This window comes from Mugil cephalus, chromosome 16, assembly GCF_022458985.1.
Source record: "Mugil cephalus isolate CIBA_MC_2020 chromosome 16, CIBA_Mcephalus_1.1, whole genome shotgun sequence".
NCBI lineage: Eukaryota > Metazoa > Chordata > Actinopteri > Mugiliformes > Mugilidae > Mugil > Mugil cephalus.
In genome coordinates, this window is record NC_061785.1 from 3,222,355 (window position 1) to 3,249,025 (window position 26,671).

At 41.6% G+C, this 26,671-nt stretch overlaps 1 protein-coding gene and 1 long non-coding RNA gene across 2 annotated transcripts in view; both read right to left on the reverse strand.

Annotated features, from left to right (window-relative positions):
- Nucleotides 1–26,671, reverse strand: part of LOC125022361 — a 123,108-nt gene that overhangs the window by 44,588 nt on the left and 51,849 nt on the right. The gene's annotated exons all lie outside the window — the stretch shown is intronic.
- LOC125022370 lies at nucleotides 17,358–18,805 on the reverse strand. The gene is made up of 3 exons (XR_007114434.1): nucleotides 18,663–18,805; nucleotides 17,556–17,630; nucleotides 17,358–17,472 (listed from the first exon to the last, which is right to left on the reverse strand). It is a non-coding gene; the product is annotated as an uncharacterized LOC125022370 (long non-coding RNA).

A 26,671-nucleotide genomic window follows, 5' to 3' on the forward strand; every position in this document is an offset into this window, starting at 1 on the left:
CATACAGTTTGTGAAGGAACTCGGTTGGTAGGTTGTTGCAAACATCTTGGAGAACTAATCACGTGTTCTGTGATGTAAAAAAAACAAGTGGATTGAATAGACCGATGAAATACTACAAATAACATTAATACTTAAAATTAGGATATTATCATGTCTCTAAATATATGAAATCCCTGGTTTTGTTAGAAAATGCCTGAAAATTACATAGAAGACTTTGATTGTAGTTTTCCAGTAAAGGTAACTCATTCATTTATTTTCCATAACTGCTTAACCATAAGTGGACGACTTGTTTGAGTCTAGAATCCTCTAAAACCTCAGAGGCCATGTTGGGTCTAAAGGAGAAGGTGCCAGAGCTGGAAGTAATAGGTGACGGCAGTGGAGCAGCAGTGGGAGGCTTAGAAAAGAAGACATGGGCTGAGTCGATCAAGTGTTGATTGTATTGATTCAAAGCTGGAATTTGGACATGTTGTTACCAGCACAGAATAAAGAGACACTGAAGGAAGGGTGTCTGCCTTTCGATTAGGTCCCTCGGCCATCCAAAGCAATTGTCAAAATTTGCAATTGTCATGCCAGGCCTGCTTTTCAAACTCCTCATCAGTGTCAGCCTGAGATGTTGTTTTCAGACAGTATTTGTGCCTGTTGCCTTTCCATATATCGTGGTGTGAAGCTCACCATACTCACCCTTAGAAATAAACAAAATCTAAAAAAATTGTCTGTATTCAAAAAATCATGGGACGATAACAGTTCCTCCTCGGAACCCGTCCAAAAAGAAAAATAACATCAAAGCACTGGCCTCACCCTTTTATCAGAGTATTTGTCATGATACATAAATGAATTCTTCCGACAAACCAAAGAGTAGATTAGGTGCAAAGGTTTCTTGAATATATTTGTCCTTATCCTTTACCACCACTGTCCTTCCTTTGTCGGCTGGTTTTATGAGTGCCTTGCTGTTTATGTCCCTTTGATTTTTTTACTCTCCTTTTAACCCTGACAGTCTATTCTGAGTCTTGTTTCGTCCTTGCTGCCTGATAGCCATTTCTCCCGAGCGATCTAGACCTTCTGAGACACTGGTCCATATTGAGTGTTCGTTCCTCCCTTATTGGCAGAAAAAAGAGGTCATCCAATCTGATAATAACCTAACGTTCCTTGTTGTTAAAATGGCTTACTCAAATCCTTCTGTCTCTTCATGTAATCTCAGAAAACACTTGATGATGTTGAGGCCAGGACTCTGTGGGGGCCATGTCATCACTTCCAGGACTTCTTGTTCTTCTTTATGCTGAAGATGGCTCTTAATGACCTCTGTTGTATTTGTGGGGTCGTGGTCCTGCTGCAGAATATATTTGGGGCTAATCATACACCTCCCTAATGATATAGAGTTCCGGGAACTGATGTCAACCTGCGCTGTTAATCACAACACTACCATATTGGCAGGAAAGTGACAACTGTGAGCAACTTACTAATAAACCTCAGGCTGTTGTGTCCCAGGATGCCAGAATAGTCAGGGACAAGCAAAGTGGAAATGGTTTTATAGGATTCCCAAAGATCCTGTAAGAGAACGGAGCAGTGAGATCCCCCAGGAAATGGGTTTAACTTGTGGAGCGATCGCTTTATATCAGGGACAGAATCCAGCATTTTCCAAACGTGATGTCCTATTTATTTAGCATGTTTTAATACGATGTCCATCAGATTTCTTTTCATAAAGGCCAGTTAGGCTAATGTTTATAATGTGGATTACAAAGGGCTGTTGCTCATTCAGCACTAGAACTACTCACAATAAGACAGTTACTTGTTATTGTGATTATGTTACTATGCACAATACAATGCACTTGTGTAACACTGTGTTAACGTCATAAAAGATATATAGATATACAGTGACGAAGAGACGCTGTTTTTGCAGAAATGCATTTCCAGACTTGCAAGAAGCCTCCACCATGCTTCACTGTTGCCTACAGAAACTCATTATTGTATCTCTCTCCAGCCCTTCGGTGAACAAACTGCCTTCTGCTACAGCCAGATTTCATTGCTTAATATTCTGTAATGGAAAATTACAATTTTACATTTACTTCTCTCATATATGCTGTCTGTATTTGTGTCCCCACATCACTACTCAGAAATGTGTGTCCATTAAGTCCAGTGCAATCACTGACAAAAAGAAATTGTTATCTTCAATTTGTTGTGTTAATGAAAACTAGGGGTGGAACAATACATCACAGGATGACATAGGCAGGGTGTTAAAGAATAAAATATAAAGTGCCAAATAACCCAGTCAACTACACCAGTGAATTGGACAATTGGGAATATCATTGTTTAAATTTTACTGCTCTCTGACAATCATCTTATTGCCATCCATGGAATTATACATGATCAAAGCTAACCAATTTCATGATTAACTGAACTCTTATGCAACTTCACTGTCTCGCCTGTCAGTGGACATAAAACAGAATGACCAACATAACCTTAAGATAAAAACTCATAGCTGTAGAAGATGAAAGAAGAAAAAAAACAGGTGGATTAAACGGACGATTAAAATACTACAAATAATATTAATACTTAAAATTAGGATAGACTATGTCTGTGTTTGTCAGAATACAGAACAAAAAACTTCTTGCTTTGGCTCTCAATGAAGGCGGTTGCATTTTCTCCTCCCTCTCCTCTCCCTTATCTTCCCTGCTATGCTACTCTCGTCTCGTCTGTCTACTGTCTATACTTTTGAGAGACTCTCTCTGCACTGCTATCCAAACTACAAATAAACATGGACTAGATCAACTGGTCTCTCAACGCTATTGACACACTTTTTTCGTCGAGAAGCCTGGGTTCAGGGGAGCCAGACTGTCCTGCTGGAACGTTTGCAGCTGGCTACAAGATGGACGTGTGGGAGAGGTGGTGTCTGGCAGCTCTTTCCGTGGAGGACATTGATTAGATTAGATTAGAGTCTTTATTGTCATTGCACGGTAGCATATAACAATATACATTGCACAACGAAATGTAGGTACAGCTCTCCCATCAGTGCAAAAGATAAATATTCAATAAATAACTAAACTAGACAAGGCATGTACAACAAACTAACTAAAAGGACACTATATACAAATTAGAATGTAAACAGGACTGTATGATATTGCACTTAGAATGTAAACAGGGCTGTATAATATTGCACTTGTTTGGGGAAAAGGAAAAAAACTTATTGCACAGTCATTATTTTCATGTAAATGAAACTTTGTGGCTCAAATGACACAATTGTGTCAGCTGTTTTCGTTCAGCAGGGCTATGGCCCTGTTGTAGAAACTGTCCCTGAGTGGGAGCTGATGTTGAGGCTGAGGGCTGTTGAGAGATGGGGCCCGACTCTGACTCTCTGTACACGGTTGGAGAGGAAGTCTGTAATCCAGCAGCACGTGGAGGCTGGGATCCAATGTCCAGCAGTTTTTCTGTCAGTCTGTCCGGGAGTATGGTGTTAAAGGCAGAACTAAAGTCAACAAAGACCAGTCTGGCATAGCGTCCCTGTTGTTCCAGATGGGAGATGGTGGTGTGGAGCACTGTGCAGATGGCATCCTCTGTAGACAGTTCGCTCTGTATGCAAATTGAAGTGGGTCAAATGTGGGTGGGAGGCAGGACGTGATGTGGTGTCGGACCAGTTTCTCGAAGCACTTCATGACCACAGGTGTCAGAGCAACTGGTCTGTAGTCGTTAAGATTGTTGATGGTGGTCTTTTTAGGCAGCGGGACGATTGTGGCCGACTTCAGGCATGGTAGGATGAAGACATCTATCTATTCAGAACCATGATCACAGGGTTTTGCTGATTGGATTAGGCAATGCCCTGATCTATCGAGGAATTCAAAAAATGGTGACAGCTGTCCAAAGCCCCATAAAGCTGCTCGAAGTGATTGGAGCGATGGGCAGGGCTGGTGGTGCTCAGACTGTGACTATTCAGAACTTGAACCGCAACATGGATAACATCTTGGAGAAGCTTTCTGCTTTGCAAAGGGAAATGGAACAATACAGAGGCCAGAATGGACAAATAGTGTAGTCGTGCAAAAGAATGCGTCTACTCCCACCAAGACCAAACAATCCCAATCTTATCTGGTTTTGGCACCCTCACACAGCACTGGCCTTGGCCGCTGCTGGAACAACAACTCCCCTGAAGATCATTGCAGTGAGACGCTCTTGTATTCCTCACCCCAACTCCCACAGACACCTGCTGATAGTTGACTCTGCTTGTGACACGATCAAGGTTGTCTCTGGACCGAGGCACCAAGATTGTGTTCTAGGCGAAGCGGCTCTCCAGGCCTACACAGACACACACATATGGACAGATATGCAATCACACCCCCTACCCCCACATCCAACACCTTTGTGCTTTTATCCCCTGGTGTGACAAGCGGGTCCATGACCAGCGCCCAGTGGGCTGCAGGAACGGATGGCTGCTTGGTTGCACTGGGTTTTAACTCTATCCCTACCCCGCTCCCAGATGCAAGTCCTGAGTTTTGAGACTTATTATGTGCTTATGTTGCTGAGGTTTTTTTCATGTTCCCACACTGTACTCCTCACAGGAGCATAGTATGGGGGTTGTTGTTTTTTCTTCTCCCCTCTCCTCACGTGACTCTGTATTTCTATTTACCATCTCTGTCGCTGGTACTTGTACTAGTGACAATAAAAGGATCATATCATATCAATAATTGCTGCGCAAAAAGATAGATGGATAGAAGACTAGCATGAGAATGTTTGAGATGCACATGAGAGCAGAACCACAGTGTACTCTTGAAGGAAAGGTGTCTGCCTTTGGAGCAGGTCCCTCAGCCATCCAAAGAAATTGGGGTTCTGACCATTGTTGTGGGTCTAGGACCACGATGGACACGTTGGAGAGGTGGCGGGTCATGTGTCTGGCGGCTCTTTCTGTGGAGGACATAGAAAACATCTATCTACTTGGTACCATGATCACAGGTCTTTTGCTGATTGGATTAGGCATTGCGCTGATTTGTCAAGGAAATCAAAAGCAGCTTTGACTCCAGCTCAGACCCAGAGGAGGACCCATCCCTGGAATGGGATGACAACGGGAACGACTTTGAGTTTAGCTGCTTTGCCCACCAGATTTGATTGGGTCTCAGACACACCGAACGTGATGCGGGACTAACTGCGGCGTATGAAGGAAAGTCAAGAAGGACTGAGTAAGTCACTGAGGGAGAGCCCCTCCAGGGACTTGACCGACAAGGGGAAACAGACGGACTGGCGCCCCAAGCTGGCCCCTATGCCTTTGGGGACATTGAGGTGGAAGGGCCAGTCCCAGACGGTGATGTATCAACACCATGGTGAACCATGGGACCTCGAGGGACGTGGAATAATTATCCTAACCAATCCCCGGTATAACCCTTGGAATACCAAGTTCAAGAAGGAGCATCATAGACGAGCCGGAGAGAATTACATCAAGGAACTGAAAGACAGGGTTAAGGGGCTGAGGGTGGAGGATAGAGACAGTGGGGAATGAATTCTGAATGAAATTTAATAAATTTAACAAACTGCCAACCAGTGTTAGTTTTTTAAAAACGTTTATGTAGTGTTAGCAATTAACTCTCTCAGAGGACTATTTCTTAACTACACAAGTGTTACCCCCATAACACTTAAAAGTTGTCAATATAATTCTTATATAATCCTACAAAAAATACTTGGAAAATAAACTACTAAAATAAAAAGGTAGTTTGGCAGTTCAAAAACATTTATTTTCAAACTTGCACCACAAATGTTAGAACATGCAACAGTAAGGCACAGTGTAGCATTAGCACCACTTTAGCACACTAGCTAGCAACTACGAACCATTAGCATCAACTTATCACGTTTTATGAAAACATTTATTTTTAAACTTGCACACTTCCTTTTTACACTCGGTTTTGACATCAACTATTTATTGACTGAGAGTTAATTATAATGGATTAACTCTACCCACAGTATAATTAACTCTACGTCCCTAGCATCCCTGGCCGAGGCTGGCCAGCAGGACTACAGCGTTCCAGAGGTATGGGGAGAATGGTTGGATGAAGAAGTTGTGTTATAGGTGAAAGCGCCAGTGAGGGAGTGGGCTAACTTTTTGATGGCACCCACCTACCCTACACTAAGAAGCTGTGAGAACCTAACTGCCAACTTCAAGAGCACGCTCCTAGCCATCACCCATGATGTTATGCTACGGTGTCTGAAGAAAGCAGCTCTTAAGTATGCAAAAGAGACTGAAAGTCCACGACTGCAGGAAATATCCTCCAGCGATGATGATGAATTGGAGACATCTTCCCAAGCTAGAGCTGAGCTGCAAAGGCATCGGCCCACACAGGATGTAGCTGCGAGTACCAACGGGGCAGGGGCATCTGCAGCATCAGGGGGGATTTCCAGCTTTGAGGAATTTAAGAAGATAAAAATGCTGGTGAATAATAAGCCTCCTGCGCAAAATCTGCAGGATTACCTGAGATAGAACTGGCCTGTGGTGAGAACCTGTGATAATCAGACACGGTTGATGTGGCTGTCCCATGTTACCAGACAGCCTATGGAGCAAGATGAAACTGCAGACGAACATTACAAAAGACTGGTCTTTGAAGATGTCGACGATGAGGATGTGCAAATTAAGAAAGCACGTGGTCAGTTGGATCAAGTGCAGACTCTAACCCAAGTGTGGCACATCTTGAGCCAGCAAGTCGGAGTGTTAAGGTGCTTAGGAGGCTGGTGAAGGACCTAAGACCTAAGAGAGTTGGATTTTGTCACCTTGGATACAGTAAACAGTACCCTGGATCAGATTATGGAAACAGTGAAGAAATGGGATCTCGGGAGGAAGTTCGAAGAAGAAAGGCGGGTCGAGCGGAGTCAGCGTAATTAACAGACGGTGGCAACCCCGAGGCCCCCACTGAACACAGAACGAGCCAAGAAGGGTGGATCAATGACCTGCCGCACCAATGCTTCTAGCAGCAAACCATCTGCCCAGAGAGCACCTAGGGGAGAGCCCAGCAATAAAAAGAATGGATATCTGGCACTGGAGGAATACAAAAAACTGTGACAAGAGCAGAAGGATGCTCTCTGACAAGCCCGCCAGCACGAGGCTGATGGAGGGAAGAAGGATTGATGGACATGACAGCTCAAGTCACCTTGGATCATGCTCACCAAGTTAAGGATAACATCTGCACCCATGTGGATGGCGTCCCCTACCTGGTGGACTCGGGGGCGGAAGTGTCTATGACACAGAGGACCCTGAGTCCCAGGGGGAGGTTGAAGGTACAGTTAGCGGATGCCTCAGTCACAGAGGTTCCCTACAGCATTTGGAACTGATTGTATGGGTCCTAAGCAGTAACTACTCTGAATACTGCCCTAGGTGTAAGACTGAAAGCATCCCTAAATTTAAATACCTAATGTTAACTGTGTTGAATTTGAAGTGTGATACTTTGAAAATTTCAATAAACAAAGTTGCCCGCGGTTGAAGACTCGACCACCAGAGTCTGGTATAAGTTGACAGAAAGCAGAAAATAAGCAGAAAATACAAGAGAGTGATCTTTCTTTAGAAGGGAAGGCACGGCTGAGAGAGATCATCTCTAAAGCGAATGTGGCGAGATTTAAGAATGACTGTCGCGATCTAGGAGCCAAATACATCCATACCATTGAAGGGGGAGTACATCCACCGGTTCGACAGTATCCCCTGAACCCGTGAGCAGTGGAAGAGATGGACCTCATCGTCAAGGAGTTACTGGCACTGGGAGTGATTCAGCTGGAGCCAAACCCTATCACCAACAGCTTGCAAAAGATTGCAAAAGATTGTGGAAAGACTCACAGCAGCAGGGCTTAAACTGAATCTGAAAAATTGTCAGTTTGAGCAGAAACGAGTGGATTATTTGGGATTCCAGGTGTCTGATGGTTTGCGATTATCTGAGGAATATAAAAAGAAGATCAAACTGATAGAACCCCCGTCATCATTGAATGAACTACAAAAGGTATTGGAATTGTGTAATTATGTAAGGGATCATGTTTCAGGGTATCAATGTATGGTAAACCTCTATATGCCAAGCTGAGGAAACAAGACCAGACAGAAGCAGAGTGGTCTGGAGTGGCAGCGGGGATGGGGTAAAGCATGTGTAAAACCTTTGTTAGGATCGATGACCAGGAGGCGACGAATCACTCGCTCACCAAGCCGTGAACAAGGCAGAGCTCAACAGCCTGGAGGAGCATGCGTTTCGCAAGAGCCTGTGTGAGGGGAAAGAAGGATTCGAATGGGTCGGACCTAATAAGGTATACAACAACGGGACCTGCGAGATGCCACAAGAACACTGGTTGCAATGTGATGGGCGCAATTGCACGGTAGTGGAATTGTATGGAATAACAGTGTTGGAAAACGCGGTGGAGGTACCCAGGGAAATCCTGGAGAAGATTTAAGACGGAACATTAGCTCTGGGATCGGAACTTTGGGGGGGGTCATCAAAATGATTCTGCCATATGTGCTGATCGGAATAGGGGTAGTGCTACTAGTGCTTCTAGGAGGACTGATCAGGTTCGAGTCAAGGGGCTCTGCAGAAGGGGGTGAAGAAAGGAAACTACACCCAAAAACATGGAGGAGTTGGAGCTCCTCCTACACGAGGAGGGATTGCCTCACACGTAAGGGGTTGTGCTTGTAGTCATGAACCCACAACTGGACTTGTCTGCTGAACGAGGTGAGCAAGGGACAGCGTAAAAACCCTCAAGATGACCGCTGACACAAGGAATTGGACTGAATCCCCCACAACCCAACTTATGTGGATTAAAAATTTTGATGGAGATGTAGCAGAGTTCGTCACATATCGTTCATCTTCTGCTGCACGGGGCTCTGGATTGGAAAACAAGGGTTCAGGGTCCTCTGCCTGGTCGAAGGAATTGTACAAGTGTTGATCGTGAACGTGTGGAGAGGTGAGACCACATACACCACATCCTGGTTTGTTGCATTCCTCCTGGGACGACTCAAGGTCGACACGTCCAAAAGAGGAATTATGAGGATGATCATCCTGGTCATCTGGCTGGTGCTGGATATGGCCTCACTGTGGTCCAAAGTCTCGTACTGCGTAAACTTGGGACTGGAAGGACTGGTGGTCGTGGGCCTACTGAGTTACATGTATTCACAAGTCAGTAAGCTGAAGAGCAACCAGGCTCAAATGTGGGCCCTCAAATTGCTTCGTCTCTGCTTGTGGGGATTCAGTTGGGGGATTCCCACCTTCAGAGCGAAGGACGAGGTGGCTGGACACACTTGAAGAGAGGGTCCAAGTAGGAGGAACTCTGGCCTGAAACTAAAGAAGAGGAATCCATGGCTCCGCTTGCAAGAAAAAGAAATGTAGAAAAATCAAGAAAAAAAGACAACGAGAGTAATCAGGAATGAATTAATCTCTTTGTTTTTAATTATAGGAAGGCGCCATATGCGGCGGGTGTGTGACCACCCTGAGTGAAGCAGGCTGTTTGTGGAATCTAGGAACAACAATGCACTGTTCTAGGTGCTACATGGTGGACCCTCACCCGTATGCTGTCCATGGCGTCCTCCAGAGGACGGATCGCTTAATCAACCCACAAGTACGGATAGACATGGCTATAGAGCTCGAGGAGCATGCAAGAATTATCTGGAGTTCTTACTGGAACAAGGGAGTATCCTGGATGCCTCATTTGGTTGCAAAATGAATCTACTCACCGACTTATACCATGGTCTGGGAGTTTCGTGGCAGGTCTTGTATCCATACTACCCACACCTTGCGGGGTCATGGTGAGCAGCATCGCCAATCCATGTCGAGCCGGTATCTCCCGCGTTACAGGAGCCACCAGAATCGGGGGAAACCGAGGGGGAATATCGCGATATTGGCAGACAACCATTGCTGGAGTCATGTGAAGCGGTGGCACCGGACCGTAGAGAGCGTTGCAGTACACCACTACCCATAATGGTGTGGCGGTGGGAAGCGAGGATGATGATACAGAATGGGAAGGGTTGGCTGAAGTGGTGGATTGACTCCAGCGTCCTCTGCTGAGGAGCCACCAGTGGAATTACCACCTCTCTCCTCTTTTAGTTGTTGGAGCAGCTGCACACTGATGAATGGCCAAGGGAAGCCGCCCTCGCACCGCCACCAGAGTATCTGATTGAGAGAATGGAGACTTTGCGGGAGGAATATGTCCCTGATGTTTTGGAATTAATATCTGATGATTCTTTGGATGGGATGAAGGATCCTGGGCTGTAAATTCATCAACCAGCAACCTGCAAACTCAAGAAGGGGGGTGTCAAGTGAGTTGAGATCTCGGTTGACCAACAGCCTGGTACTAAGTGTGCGATCAGAACTTGAATTAATAGGTTTTTGAAGAATGATTTTTATGATTTTAAGCAATTTTGATTGAATTTGTTGATTCTCAGTGAATACATATTATACACAGAATGTAAAATGAGTAATGATCGAAAACATGTAACTAATGATTGTAAAATCATGAGCAGAATGAGAAAAACAGGACACAGCTGCGAAGCATCAGGTCAAAAATGGGAACCGAAAGGTCAGCGGGGCTGGGGACAGGTCAGGACATGTCCAAACACACAGTTAATGGAAAAGTACCGAAAATGATCTAATGTTCATGAGTGTGACACCCTTATTGGAGAAAAGTGATGGGGTGATGGTTAGTCATGGTAATGTGTTGGAAATGGGATGTGTCCCAAAATTAAGAGTATAAAAGATGTAATGCAGAAGAGTATTTCGGGATTTTCACCTCGGGCACGGACTGCGTTGTAGGTGGACTGAGCCAACTCCCGTGCAGTGCTATTTTGACTTCCCTATTTTACCAACTCACACTAAGGCAGTAAAAGGACTGAATTTGTGTGTGGTCACATCAGCCGTGTGGCTCACTCAACGCCTTTTCCTCCCTAAACGGATTGTTGGACAGATTTGGGCATTTTCTATGCCCCTAATCCATCCGCCCAGCTCATAAGTAATTCTTTTTGATCGATATTTTTAGATTAGAATCTGACAATGATTATGTTTGATTTGACAACAATATTATGAATATTATTTTAACAAATATCTGATTTTGGTTTTGATTGATTTTTGAGCTGTTGCGATTGCTAAAGCTGAACCTGCAAATACAACGACTCTAAAAGCCAGAAGAATTTTGTTAACAATTATTTCCTCTTTTTTACTGCTACAAAAATAGCCTCAAGACAATAAAACTATAGGCAACTTGAATGGTAGCCCCTACACCTAGCTCTTAGTCCACTTAAAACTGTCGAGGTTCTATGTCTGTCCTTTACTTTGTATCTTGTTGTGTATCCTGTTTTATTTTGTTAAGTTCTGGTGTTCCTGTCTGTGTTCCTTGTTTGACCTTTGATTGTTCATTGGTTTCACCTGCGTTGATTGCCCTCATGTGTCTCACCTGTGTCTTGTCATCCCTCAGTCCATGTGTGTGTGTATATATAGCCCTGCCTTTCCCTTTGTTCCTTGTCACATCGTTAATGTTAGCTTAACGTCTTCATGCCATGTTCCATGTTTCCACGTCATGTTGATGGTTTCTTTTAGTTTTTGGATTTTCCTGTCATGCTTGCAGCGCCTTTTGTTTGTTATTAAATGCTTTTTGTTTGAACTTCGTGCCTCATCTATAGTCCTACATGTGTAAAATCCAGGGTCGATCCTTTCACATCGAGGGACAAACCTGCATCTATGTGAAAGGGGCTCAAGGGAAATTGTGTCCTTTGCTTTTCAGCTGTCAGTTTGAAGTGAAATAAACCCAAACCCCCCTAAAAACAAAACCTGCCATGAAATATAGTTCAGACTTGGGCATGTGCACTTAACCATTTATTGCAGTGTTTGTCTCAGAGGTACAGAGAAACATCAACACATTACTTCTGTGTCCGGCTTCGGGACTCTACGGGCGGACATGCTCCCTCGTTTACATCCCTCCCTCAGTTGACAAGGAAACGCCATGCCACACAATCCATGCCACTGTTGCTATGCAACTGGCCAAACAACCGCATCAACTTGGACACTGTTTTGCCAACTACTTTTGTACATTTGTTCATAATTTTAATTCTGTAATTTTCTTTGATGATACTGTTTTATTTTACTAGATAATAATTATCTTTTATTTTATTTTAATCTAATTTTATTTTTATCTTGTGTTTTTTGAGATTTGTGTTTACTTTTATGTGCAATGAGGCTATGATTAAGTAATTTTCCTCAAGGATCATTTAAGTCTAAGTGACCAAAGACCATCCATTGATCCATGGACCATGGGACCATGGGCCTTCAAGTTCATCTCATCTTATCGTCCATCGCTCATTTTAAATACCAATAAAAAGAAGAGTCCTAATTCCACTTCAGCCTGATAGTACACAGCCCCAAGATGCCACACAGAGAATATTAGAAAAATGTGAGTTCTCAAAAATATATATATATATTTACAAATTTTCCACTAATTCCACTTCATCCTGATAGTATACAACTTCAATAAAACCCACTTAAATTATTTAATGATTTTGGTATTTTTCGCACAAATTTAAATTGTAATAAAAAAGAATTTCCCTGTATCCACAGACTATTAACCCACCGATTTGTCTTGTCTGTCATGATAATAATGAGGGTATTACATATTTACTCAGTAACTCTTTAGTCAACAAGAGATAAACTCTGTTCACTTAGCTTAGCTTAGCTTAACAGTAATGAATATAACATATTTGACTTTGCAGAAGAAGTTATTAATAACTAAGGAAAAATGTGAATATTTCAGACAGACAGCTTATTATTAAAGCTGGCTAAATCTTTAAAACATGGTTCATTTGCCGTCATGCATCCCATGTCTGTAAGTCTAATACACCAATCAGGCTTAACATTATGACCACATTCCTAATATTGTGTCATTGTGTGATCCAGTGAATTTGGAGGCCAGGTCAACACTTTGTACAAAGTGTTTTGGTTTGTGTGCCTGTGTCAGGCTGCATGGGGATGGCTGCTGTAAACCATCAAGGAGTGTCATTGCTATGGGGTGGGGGTTCCTGGTCTGCTCTAGGTGGGTGCTACATGTCTAAGTAACATCCACATGAATGAAGGTCCAAAAGTTTCCCAGCAGAATATTGTATTGTCACAAGATGGTCAATGTCATTCACTTCTCCTGTCAGTGGTCATTATGTTGTGGCTGATCTGTGTATATTAGGATTAAAATGATTTGGATTAGTAAAAATATATTTAAAACACAAAACACAGTGGCTAACAACCTGATCTGAAGGCTCAGTTATAATTTTCGTCTGTGAAAGAATCCATCAAAAATCACAAATAGTGTAAAGTCCTTTATTTCAAAACATAGTCTCAGACAATGTTTCATTCAAGTCAAAATGAACGAAACACTATTATATCGGAAAACTAAGACAACACAAAACTGGCATTGTTATAATCCCAGTCATATGAAAAAATGGCAAAACATTTCAGTGTAGTAAACATTTAAGAGGAACAGTTGATTTTAAATTCCATCTGAACAACCTCGTCTCATTTACAAAGCCTGCGTTAAACACACATTAAACAGAGATTTTCATGAACCAGAACATTTTATATCCAAAAAAATCTATACATAGACAAGAAATCTAAATAACAACAAAAACATTAAACAGCTCCTCCTTTCAGAGTTTCTGTCTGAATAAACAACTTAAATAAATAATATATTGATTTACTGACAGAAAAAACATATGGCAAACTTCATTTTATGTAGTCAGTGACAGACAGGATTGATTTATGACAACTTGAAATGGATCAGAATATAATTCAAAATATGCACAAATCAGAGTGGTGAAAGGCTACACTGCAGATATACACAACTGTTATACAGCTCTTACTATAAACGCATGGTATTTGTGGAGTAAATAGAGACAGAAAAATCACAGCAACAAAATTTAGTAGGTATTGGTTCATTGTAAATGTCAACTTCTGTGGTGTGGCCTCGGCTCCAATCATACGAGTTATTCTAAAGTTGGCTCTAGGCATATGGCATGTATTCATATTCCTGGTCATTTAGGCTCTGCCATGGAAAAGAAAAAAAAGTTTCTTCATCAGGAAAACACTAACAAAACACACAGCAAGGGTTAGAATTAGCGGCATACTCACCAAGTTCTTGTCCATAGGTACCAGGTTTTGCCGGCTTTGGCTGGGAGACATCTCCAGGTTGGGCCTGTTATATGAAGGCACCTGACCGTTGGCCGGTGGTGCCTTAGCAGGAGACTGGCTGATGTATGGAGAACCGGTAACTGCCTGTTTGTTCTTCTTAGAACTTTTCTTTGATGCCCTAGGGAGACAAAATAAGGTTTATATAGGGTTCTACTGTTATTGTGTCTGTACCAGGTGTTGTATGACGAGTAAGTCGACTTATTGACTAGTCTCTGATGACGTCACTAATAAAAACACAGCAGAGAGCAATGAAATCTATATTCTTGACCTGGATACAGATCCTGAAAACAGACAGCTCATGTGCTACATACTATGAGCTGCATGTATGCATAGTCGTGCTGCAACTCAGCACCAATGGTATCTAAGGTATCTAAGCCTTTAAAGCAGACCTTGGCATTTTACGACCCGTGGGCCACATACGGCCCTTTGGGCATTCCCCTCTGGCCTGCGGTATGTCAGTCATAAGCACAGATAAACAAGTATTTATGCTGTGGACGCAATACACACCTACACCAAACCTCATAAATTTAAATAAATATTTACAGAATATTGTTATGTTTCTGATTACCAGTAGCAGCTTATCAACATATATAATTGACTGCTTTTTACAATGGGACAAAATGAATATTGAGCAGAATTACGTTCAAGTTAACAATTGGTTTGGCCCTCCAACACAGTTCAAATTTTTCATGTGGCCCCCTGTAGAAATTAATTGCCCAGCCCTCACAGTAATATGGGCTTCATCTTTGGTGAAGTATTTCCCCACACTTGATGAACCAACAACCCACTGGATTCCTCATCTGTCTTCTAGGAGATGTCCATGTTGTTATTGTCATGTGATCAGTGACTAGTCAACATGATGCTTAAAGCAGAAACAGCAGTCGACAAAGTGACAGGATTTCCAAAAATGCATTTGTGTCGAGTATACAAAAATGAATAACTGAATGTTTGTAAGTGGGTGAATGAATAAGTGAGAATCTCACGAGACATACACTGCTATCAGGAGGATGAGGGATATGAGCAGCAGTCCACCGAGCACAGAGCCGACAATCACCAGAAGCATCATAGTATCTAAAAGAACAAAATGGAAACATCATTGGTGACATAGACAGATCCTCTAAGGAAGTTCTAATCAGATCAGATGTAAATGTTGGTGACAGATTGTTGTTATGTAATTGTGCTGTTTCTCTCATTCATTGTTAATGATGTGCTGCATACTCACTTTCATTACAGTTAAAACCAGAACGACCAAATGGACACCTGGAAGATAAAGAAAATGACTTTATCATGACAGACAGACAGACACACACACACACACACACACACACACACACACACACACACACACACACACACACACACACACACACACACACACACACTTACCTGACACACTCAGAATTCATTGCTCTTTGTCCACAGGGACAAGCTGCAAAAATATAAAATGTTTAAAAGTCAGTTTGGTGTTTGGTCTAAGAAATATTAACAGTCTTTAGACATGTCAGAATCTGAAAATAAATCCTCTCACCAACACACGCTCTGGTGCTGAAGTTACTTGGAACGTACTCGCTGTTACAGGTGCAGGTGAAAGTTCCATCTCCTGGAGAGCATCTTGTGGTGACTTCATCACATGCTTTGCTCTCACACAGGTTTTCCTCTATAGTTTTAAGGCGGGTGGAATGGGGGGTAGGGTTTGGAATGAGGTGGGGTGATAAGACTCTTTCAACAACTGACTAATCAAGAAGCCATGAAATGAACTGAGTTATAGCAGTCTGTGACTGAGATGATGTTACTGACTGACTGAGTTAATCTTGTGTTAGACATGTGCAAAGACAGATGTGACAATAACAGCATAAAAGTCTTGCAGTGAACACCCAACTGAAGAACTTATCAAAACTAATAAAACATTAACATTGATCTTACAGACCACATGCTTTCCATGGCCTAATAGAACATGCACTCTGCACTCACAGTGCATGTCTGAAACGAATTCCAGTCCAGTTAGAAAAAACGGGTACTGCAATGGCTGTGTGATAGATAGATAGATAGATAGATAGATAGATAGATAGATAGATAGATAGATGCCACTGCAGTAGTTAACAATTGGATTAAATCCAGGTAAATAACTCACCATCAAAAATTCCACCTCCCAGTGAACAGTTGGTGCAATTAGTGACCTTCTTCACCTCTGCTACAACATCTGCTGCTGTGATTTTGGATTCTGGTGAGTAGATGATATCTACAGTCGCATCAGTACCAGTCGGAGCCCTTAGTAGCCTGTTTCCAGCTGGCCTGTAGGGACAGAAATCACTCTTAATGATGGTAATTATTATGTGCAGGAGGATCTGAGTGAACTGGTTCAAGATAGATGGATGGTTAATTCTATACCCCAAACTTACCTCAGTTCCAGCACTATAGATCGAACGTAAGTAGGATCAGATCCCAAACTCTTGTCCAGCTGTGTTTTAGAAGAAAGAAATGTGTCATTTTGTTTATGTCATCATCTGATAACACAGACATATGATCTGATACCAAAGTGTCAGTATAACTAAAAGACAGAGAAAATGTATTTTTCACCTCTTGGGTAATAAGTATGCAGTCTCTGTGAACACTATGGATGTCTTGTCTGACGTACTGTTTCCATAACCAAACACAGGCAGGTTTAAGTGTCCAGGGAAAACTTTGGCTAAAACAAGAAAACAACACAGGAAGACACGTAGATTTTTTTTTATTTTGAAGAGAGTTGTTTCATGTTTACTGTTTAATTCTGTGACTCCGCTGTTCACCTTTACATGCATTTACTTAAGCATTAGAAACTATCAGACACATTTAACATGAAAAAACAGAGACTGTTACATTATTTACATGACATTTATAAATAAAAAAACAGAAAAGAAACATATTAAAATTAGCTTAGCATTTCCTCTGGAAACAGGAGGATGTGTAGCTGAACTAAAACCTGCCATTAAGAGCTTCAGGAATTCAGTAAGAAAAGAAAAGTTTCTTTTCCAAAAGCTGAGACTTAAAAGAAAATGAGGGAATTAAAAATAAGTGCTTTTATCAACACCATGTTATACTAATAGTCTTCCTACATCCCAAAGATACATTACTGCCCTACACAGTGGTATTACACTATTACTTAGTTATATCATTTCCTCATGTAGAACCAACCTCATAGTGGTGTTATCAAACAAATTCTTACCAGTCTCACAACGATGTGTTTTGTAGTTGTACATATCACCAGCCAGACACAAGCATAAAAATTCATTATAAGCTCGAGCCTCACACGTGCTTCCTTTGCCACAAGGGTTTGAAGAACAGGGATCTGGAAAAGAAAAGAAGCATCATGAGAAAACTGGTGTTATTGTTGAAGAGGCTGTGACCTGGATGATGTTGTTGGGAGAGTACCTGGAACTGCTGTAGTAGCTGGAGATGTTGTTGGAATCAATGTTGCTGCCTCAGTTAACACAACTGTATGTGCAGCTAAGAGAAGATAAAACTTCATTAATCCTAAAGAAAATTCTTTCACCAAAGAAAAACAAAATTAAGTTTATAAAGAGAAAGAAACATTAGAACAATATATAGGCCTATAAATAAGGTGTTCCAGAACCAGTGTTGGAGTTTGGTTGTTCTGATTGTTGTAACAAAAAGGTAGAACAATATACTGTAGTGAAAGAGTTAAACCTCAGATGACTTTATGACACCAATAATCTCAACTCCGGGGAAAAACAACTACATCTATGAACTCAAATCGTTTAAACGTTTCTGATGATTTTCAAGATGATCCAATAAGGAAAAATAAATCTAAGTTAGCTTAATTTCTATCAAAATTGTTAAAAAAAAAAAAAAAACTACAACTGATCAAATGATACGACAATTTATGTACAGTTTTATGATAAAGCAGAATGATTGTATGGGTTTACAGGCTGTCACCAGCTCTTACCTAGACATAGAAAAAAGGAAGTGAGAAAATCAAGTCCATCTCTTCAGAGTGGTTTTCATACATTAATTGTTGTAACAGCTTCAGATTTAAAGATTGACCTTGTATATTTGTTTTTTTATCGTGATATTTGGCTACGAGGCAGCATGGCTATGAATTGTCTGTGTTGACCACACTGAGCTCAAGACAGACTTACATGTTGCTTTAGACTTAGACTTTAATGATCCATGAGAATGGACACACAGGAAGCGAAGGTCTTCCACATAAACCAGTTCTCCTAATGAACGCCCAGAACTAAAACCAGTTCCTGCATTCGTCTAATAAAGGTTGTATAAATCTCATGCTGGTGTTTAAGTATGTAAAGCATTAACCAGACCAGAGATCAAACCTTCTTTGAGTGGAATGTGACTTCACAAAGAAAGGCAGGATATGAACTGGTCAGAGGTAAGGTCAGACTTTCTACATCAAACTCAAACACTTTCCTGAGATCAGACATAAAATAAATAAATCTTTATTGTTATCATCAACATTAAAGACTTTGCATGTGTAGGATTTAATAAAATCATGATACTTACCAATAACTGCAACAACTATCCAAAGGACAGAGCAGAATGTGAAGTTTGGAGCCATTTTCAGTAAATGGAATCACTAAACTCCAGTAAAAAAAAAACAGACACTGAGAGCTGTGAGTGGAAGAAGCTTCAGTGCTGAACAGACTTCAAGGACGAGAGTTCAGGTGTCCTGGACTGATGGTTTTAATTGTTAGCCACTCCAGTCAGGGTGGTAGGGTACCGCTATTAATTTGGCTATTGGCTATTTGTCTCCCAACCAGTTATCAGTCATTTTATGACACAGCACTAAAAAAAAAAAAACAATATTACTCAAGTGATCAAATCATACTCGAAGTTATGGCTTCCTGTAAAACATATCAATTATTATATAACTATGCCTGACTTTGAACACTTTCATAGTATTTTATAGCTGGAGATAAGACCTGCTCACGTGCTGTGTTCCTTGTTAATGATTTATACACAAAATATATAGTTACTGAAGACAAGACAAATTAACTGATCATGCACCGATCAACCACCACACTGAATAAAATTGAATATCGTCGACCATCTTGTGACAATTCAATGTTCTGCTGGGAAACATCCAGCGAGGACTGCAGTCTCATCACATGGGGTGGACGCTCTACTCACTGAGCTAAACACCGCCCCAGAATCCTAACTAAATATAACAGAAAGAAAAGATGACAGTTATCGCACAGACTTGAATTACATGTTGTTATTGTTTGTTTGTGTAAGTATCTCTGTGCAAATCTGTCTGACAAGATCACAGCCTGCTTGTCAAACTCCTCATCAGCTCATCAGTTTCAGCCTGAGACAGCGTTTTGGTATTTCACAGTATTTCTATTCTATCTATTTCATATATTGTGGTGTGAAGCTGACCACACTCACCCTTACAACTAAACAAATAAAATAACAATAATAATAATAATAATAATAATTTGGCTTTGGGAATAATATTCAATACATACTTTTATGTTTCTATTGTTTATATTTAAAAAATCATGGGACAATAAAAGTTCCTCCTGAGAACCCGTCCAAAAAAGCAAAATATCGTAAAGTACCGCCCCCGCCATTTTAACTTATCAGAGTATTTGTTACGATACATAAATGAATTATTCCCATAAACCTAAGAGCAGATGATCATAATTAGATGCAGAGGTTTCTTTAATATATTTGTCCTTATCCATTACCACCACTGTCCACCCTTTGTCAGCTGGTTTTATGAGTGCTTTGCTATTTATGTCCCTTTCCAAAGAGCACCCTCATTATAAGCATAAAAACACTTCCTGAGCACCCTGGACGCCGTTTGTTTTTTCTCTAAAGAGAGAATAAGTGTTTATTTACATTCACCTTTCAACTGCAACAGTCGATTCCAAGTCTTGTTTCATCCTTGCTGCCTGGTACCTATTTCCTTGGACGCTGGTCCATACTGAGTGTTCGTTCCTCCCTTATTTGCAGTAAAGAGAGGTCATCCAATCTGATAATAATAATCTGGTAATAACCTAATGGTCCCAGTTGTTACAATGGCTTACTCAAATCCTTCTGTCACTTGATGCAATCCCACAAACACTTGATGATGTTGAGGCCAGGACTCTGTGGGGGCCAAGTCATCACTTCCAGGACTTCTTGTTCTTCTTTATGCTGATGATAGCCCTTAATGACCTCGGTTGTATGTGTGGGGTCGTGGTCCTGCTGCAGAATATATTTGGGGCTAATCATACGCCTCCCTGATGATATAGAGCTGATGTCACCCTGCGCTGTTAATCACAACGCCGCCATATTGGCAGGAAAGTGACAACTGCAAGCAACTAACTAATAAACCTCAGGCTGTTGTGCCCCAGGATGCCAGAATAGTCAGGGACAAGCAAAGTGGAAATGGTTTTATAGGATTCCCAAAGATCCTGCAAGAGAACGGAGCAGTGAGATCCCCCAGGAAACGGGTTTGACTTGTGTAGTGTTTTAACAAGATGTCCATCACATTTCTTTTCATAAAGGTAAGTTGGGCTGATGTTTATAACATGAATTACAAAGGGATGTTGCTCATTCAGCACTAAAACTACTCACAATGAGAAAGAAATTCAGAATTAAACAGTTACTTGTTATTGTGATTATGTTAATATACACAGTACAATGCACTTGCATAATGAGTAAAAATAATAATAAAAAAATAATATTGTGCATGTTGTGGTGCATTTAGACATTCATTTAAACTGTGCTGACGTAAAAGATTTGCATATAACAGAGACTATTAAGCACAGTGATTAGTTCTTAAATTATGCTGCCGTTATGTCAGCTTAACAGAGACGAAGAGATGCTGTTTTAGGTCGACCAACACTAAAACTGGATGTGCATCGTGAAGCCTGACTGTTTCCATTTGGACACCTCCAGCCTCTTATTCAGATACTGCAGGTCACAAACATTGGGCCTCATTCACTAATATGTGCACAGAAACATTCTTATTCTCCGCAAAAAAAAAAAGTACAAAATCACTCTGTCGGATCCATGACACGTGCGTACTGGCCTATTTTGTTCTCACCACCGTGTATGTTAGTAAATTACAACCATTCTAAATTGACAGGTGCGTCAATCAGCATACTGCCACACCTCTATTTCTCTGTGTAAGGACATCCGTTTGGTACCGCATGAAGAGAGTGGTGTCAACAGAGAAGCTGAGAGAAGGTAAAAGATGGCCAAAAAGTAAGAAGGAAAAAATTCACGTCATAGAAACTGAGATTATTGTGGCAGAGGTGGAGGCCAGAAAAAGTACACTCTTCTCTAGTGTGTCCACGGAATGGAACACATTGTAGCATGAACACAATAAATTATTTACACTTAAGATTTTAACCTGAGGAGGTCCAGGGTGAGAGTGGTGTGTCGGGTGATGGAGATGCGGCTCTAAGGAATTGCACAGCTCCGGCAAAACATGCCTTGGCAGTCGGAAACGGCTCATAAGCCTTTCTTCACTTTCGTCAAACAGGTTTTGACAGCCGCTGAAGATACGCTCTCTCCTGAATGCACGGGCAGCGATATCTTCCAGCAAGGCTAGATCTGCTGTCTCTTCACTTCATGAACATTTTCATATGGTCTAGTCTATTGTAAAATTAATAAACTATACCTGAATTGCTATGATTGACGATGTTAATTGTGATAATAAATTATGAGGATGACAGAAATCAGCACTGGCGCTGTTCATTTTCCTCAAAGTTTTCCTGCCAATATGGCTGCATCAACAAAAAAAGTCATGTGACATCCATGCTTCACTGTTGCCTGCTGAAACTCATTATTGTCGCTCTTTCCATACCTTCAATGAACAAACTGTCTTGTGCTACAGCAAAATTTCATTGCTTAATATTCTTAATGTGTTACATTTTTACTTTTGCTTCTCTCATATATGCTGTCTGTATTTGTGTCCCCACACCACTACTCGGAAATCTGTCCATCATGTCAAATGCAATCACTAACAAAAAGAAAATATATCTTCACTTTGTTTGAAGTGTTAAGGAAAACTAGGGGTGGAACAACACATCACAGGATGACATAAGCAGGGTGTAAAAGAATAAAATATAAAGTTACAGAGCCAAAAAACTAAGTCAACTACACTGATGAACTGTTTCAGTTTCACTGCTTTCTGACAATCATCTTATTACCATCCATAAAATGATACCTGATAAAAGATAACCAATTTAAAATCAACTGAACTCTTATGCAACTTTACCGTCTTGCCCGTCAGTGGACATAAAACAGAATGACCAGCATGACCTTAAGACTCATAGCTATAGTTGAGGGTTTTGTGTCGTTAAGAAATGAAAGAAAAAAAAAAAGTGGACTGAATAGACGATAAAATAAAATAAATAATATTAATACTTAAAATTAGGATAAATACATGAAATCCCTGGTTTTGTTAGACTAATTTCTGCGAAGACTAGTGTTCCAGTAAAGGTAACTCATTCATTCATTTTCTATAACTGTTTGGCCTCAAGTGGACGACTTGGTTGACTCTAGCTTGGTGAGCTCATCTAAAACCTCAGAGGTAAAGGAGAAGGTATCAGAGCTGGTGTCAACCAAGTGTTGATTGAGAAGCAAAGCCTTCTTCAGAGTGTGTTTGCAAGTAATGTGGCAGATGAAGGAGATTTCAGATTATGTCTGGTGGACTCTGAAATAATTTGGAGGATGATAAGAGCGTCAAATAGTTGTAAACCTTATCTGTGGGATTAGTCACGCCGCCTCTATTTTCTGAGGTGGTTGAGGTCTTTTAACAGCTGCAGGACAATGCTCAGGATGTTCTATGAGTCTGTGGTAGCCAGTGCCATCTTCTATGTTGTTGCGTGCTGGGGCAGCAGGCTGAGGGTTGCTGACGCCAACAGACTGAACAGACTGATACACGAGGCCAGTGACGTTGTGGGAGTGAAGCTGGACCCTCTGACAGTGGTGTCAGACCGGAGAAAGCTCTCTTGGACAAAGAGTCGAACCCACTCCATGACGTGCTCGTCAGACACAGGAGTTCTTTCAGCACCAGACTGATCACACCACGATGCACCACAGAGCTCCACAGGAAATCATTCCTGCCTGTGGCCATCAACCTGCACCACTCCTCACTCTGAGGGTGCAGAACCTATTTTATAAACATATTTATACTGATAATATGCAATAACTCATGTTCACTTCACTTTGTTGAGTGGAGCAACCGGAACCACCTACAACTCAGCAACAACATATATTAACATTATAAATGTACTTATATATTCTCACCATGTGCAATTATTTCTGGGCAAGAATTTTCCCGCTGTGTAGTAACCCATATTCAATGTCATTATAGAGCAACAACTCGGAACACAGGTTCACTTATGCTTGCACATATTGCATTGTATATACATATGTATATTTCTTGTATTTTTACGTTCTCTTACTTATTCGTATTGCCTACATTAGTGTTTTTAAACTTTTTTTGAGCCAAGGTACATTTTTTTCATTCAAAAAAATCACAAGGCACACCAACAACCAAAAATTTTAAAAAAATAATAATAATATATATATACTCTGTAGTCTATTAAGAATATAGTAATTCTTATCAAAGTGTCTTGTATAGGAATCAAATGAAAACACAAAAAGTATTTTATCATCCTTTATATTTCTTCTTTCAAATAAAAAGTGCACTTAACATGTCCACTTTAAAAAAACACCTTAAACATGAAATGCCTCAACAATGTGGTCTTAAAACTAAAGAGGTTGTAGAAAACTACCTCAAACTGTAATTCTGTCCAAAAGCATTGTGTTGGCAGGAATACAGAAATATAGTGCTTATTCTGACAGAAGCAATAATATTTGGGAAAGATTTCACTGTTGCACACTTAAAAATATGAAGAGTTGCATGTACAAAATGTCAGTATCAGTGTATTTACAGTGGAAGTAAGCCCACATCAAAGGTAGCTCTCGCTGTATTGCCTCAAGCTCACCGTTTTGCCTTCTTTTGACCTCCACTATGGCCTATATCTGGGTCCAAATTGTGGCCATGGCCCAGTTCAGAGTTAGCATATTTCCTTTTCAAAAATGTCTTCATCACTGTCATCACAGTCCTGCAAACCACAAAGCTGTCACTGCTAACTGTTACATTTATACATCACTAATTCTCTTCTCTCAGCCTACAATGCAGTAAGGAAGAGTATTACGTGATTAAGCTGCCAGTCATTACTAGGGCACAGACACTCAACAATGGCATGTTATTTGCAGAAAATAATTTGTTTTCAAAAAAAGTTTTTATATCAATTAGGTGAAATTGGATAATCTCCCACGTCACACCTGACGAAACACTGGCCTTCATTGCTCTTCGTAATGCCAGTGTTAGTTGTACATCAGAAATTGTTGATTGTGTCATATGAAATGATGCTTAACCTTGCAGTATACACGGGGTAGGAATACTTGCTAAAAAAAAAAAAGATCATTCATTTGTATGTATTTTTAAGTTTATAGTTCAAACAGTGAGTTGAAATGGAACGTAAAGGTTGATTGCTTCCTGTGTAGCGTACCTGAAACATCAGTCGTTTGTTGTTGCATTACACTGATGTGCCTGTGTCTGTATATTTACAGTTGCGGAAAGGGAAGTAAAGAAACTTTTAAAAACTAATGCACGCCTGGAAGTCCATTTGTATGTCCAAGTGTGCAACACAAGATACTTGACTTCCTCTTTAACTGACTGTGGTGACAATTGCACTTGAACAGTGGCATGTGTAACAACTTATGAAGGGATACCTGTAAATACAATCAGCGGAGGTACTTTTCAAGGAGAAGTAGAGGAATGAGAATAACAGACCACCTACTGAGAACTATTTAGAACAGTAGCAATGACGAAAACAGTTCTTGAAAAATCCTTCAAGCTGAAATAGCTTAAATTCAGTAAATTCGGTTTCAGACCTGGGTCGACTCACTTTTGGTGCACTTTCACATCAGCAGAAGTCCCAGGGCGGACCTCCCGCCGTGAGAGCTGGTGCCCGTTTTTTCCTCCCTCTCATATGTCATTGCATGCATTGCAGGTAAACAATGGGCAGCATAGTGTATTTTTTAACGCTTTCAGTTTGTTAATGGCCTGAAGAATGGACTGATCAAACCCCCGCTCTTTCAAAGGGCTGCTGATATTTGAATAAATCACTGTTTCCTGCACAGTGCCTGATATCTGCCGCCAAATCTCCTCTTCTCCTTGGACGCAGAGCATCATGCGCATCTCACGATCTTGTCAGTGCACTGCCATGATTGTTAAAAAAAAAGTGTATCGCTATACAAGCTGTATATAAACACAGTCGGACATGTTTTCCCTGATGGGTGCAATTTCCCGAATAGAGCAAGGTGGAGTAGTAGCGGGATCTAACCACAAGGGGGAGATGGCGTGAGACACAGGTGTAGCAGGGCTTGTTTTGGTCATAGGGGAGGAAGAGCAGTCAGACTGACAGGTGAGTGAAGATCACTTGCGGGCACAGTGTGATGCAGGTTGGCAGGTTTTCCAGCGTGTTTAGATGAAGACCGTCTCTTGCATACAAGGTGGAACATTCCCAGAACAGATCAAAGTTGTGGATGTAGTTGATTTTGTGCTCTGTGCAGGCAGATTTGAGCCAGGTGTGAAGATAAAGAATCCTGCTGAAACGCCTCACACCGACCCAGTGTAGGTATTGGGCCAGAAATAAGAGGAGTTGGTGTGCGCCCAGCAACGACGTCCGGCGTGGTTCCTAGGCGGGATGGACGCGGGACAGAAGTTGCAGCAGCCGGGTGAGTGGGCGATAAGGAGGACTTCATTGGTGAGGACTGGGTGGATGAAGCCGGGTGGGCAGAAGACTTACGTGGTGCCGATGTGAAGCACGTTATGGAGCGGCGAAGCCTGGCACGGGCACACGGCCCTGAACCATCAGGTGGAGGTGACGGAGGGCAACAGGGCTTCCGGGGGATGGATGGTGGAACCAGAGGAGGAAAATCATGCAGGTTGAGGATGTCATACCTGTTTTCCAACCGTATGTTGTAGTGGTGGTGTGCATGAGAAGAGCGCCTTCCACTCCCGACGCGCACACGGATGTGAGGAAGTGGAGTGGAGCGGAGCGCAGCTAACCTTGGATCCAGCTCCAAGCCGTGACCAGGAGTCATTAAAGTCGGCGGAACAGCCAGTATCACCGTAAGCGGACGACCAATGGTCACGGTAGACTCGGGAACGGGGGCAGGGTCCGGACAGTCAGCGATGACAGCAGGCTCACAGGCGGATGTGTTGTTCAGAACTGGTCCAAAGATGATTGTGTGAAGGAGCTTCTCTCCTCGCAGCTGACACAACCGGATAGAGAGGTAAGTGGAGCCATATTGTAGGAGTGTTGAAGGCACGGACTCCAAACCTGGAGCCCACAGCTTGACATGGTGGTATCAGCTGATCAATCAAAGCAAAACTTACCGACACGGGTCCACGCTGAGGTGTTGAGGCACGTGTACACGGATCTTCTTTGAGTTAAGCCGGGTTCTGTGGTCCTTGCTGCGCGGTTAGCCGG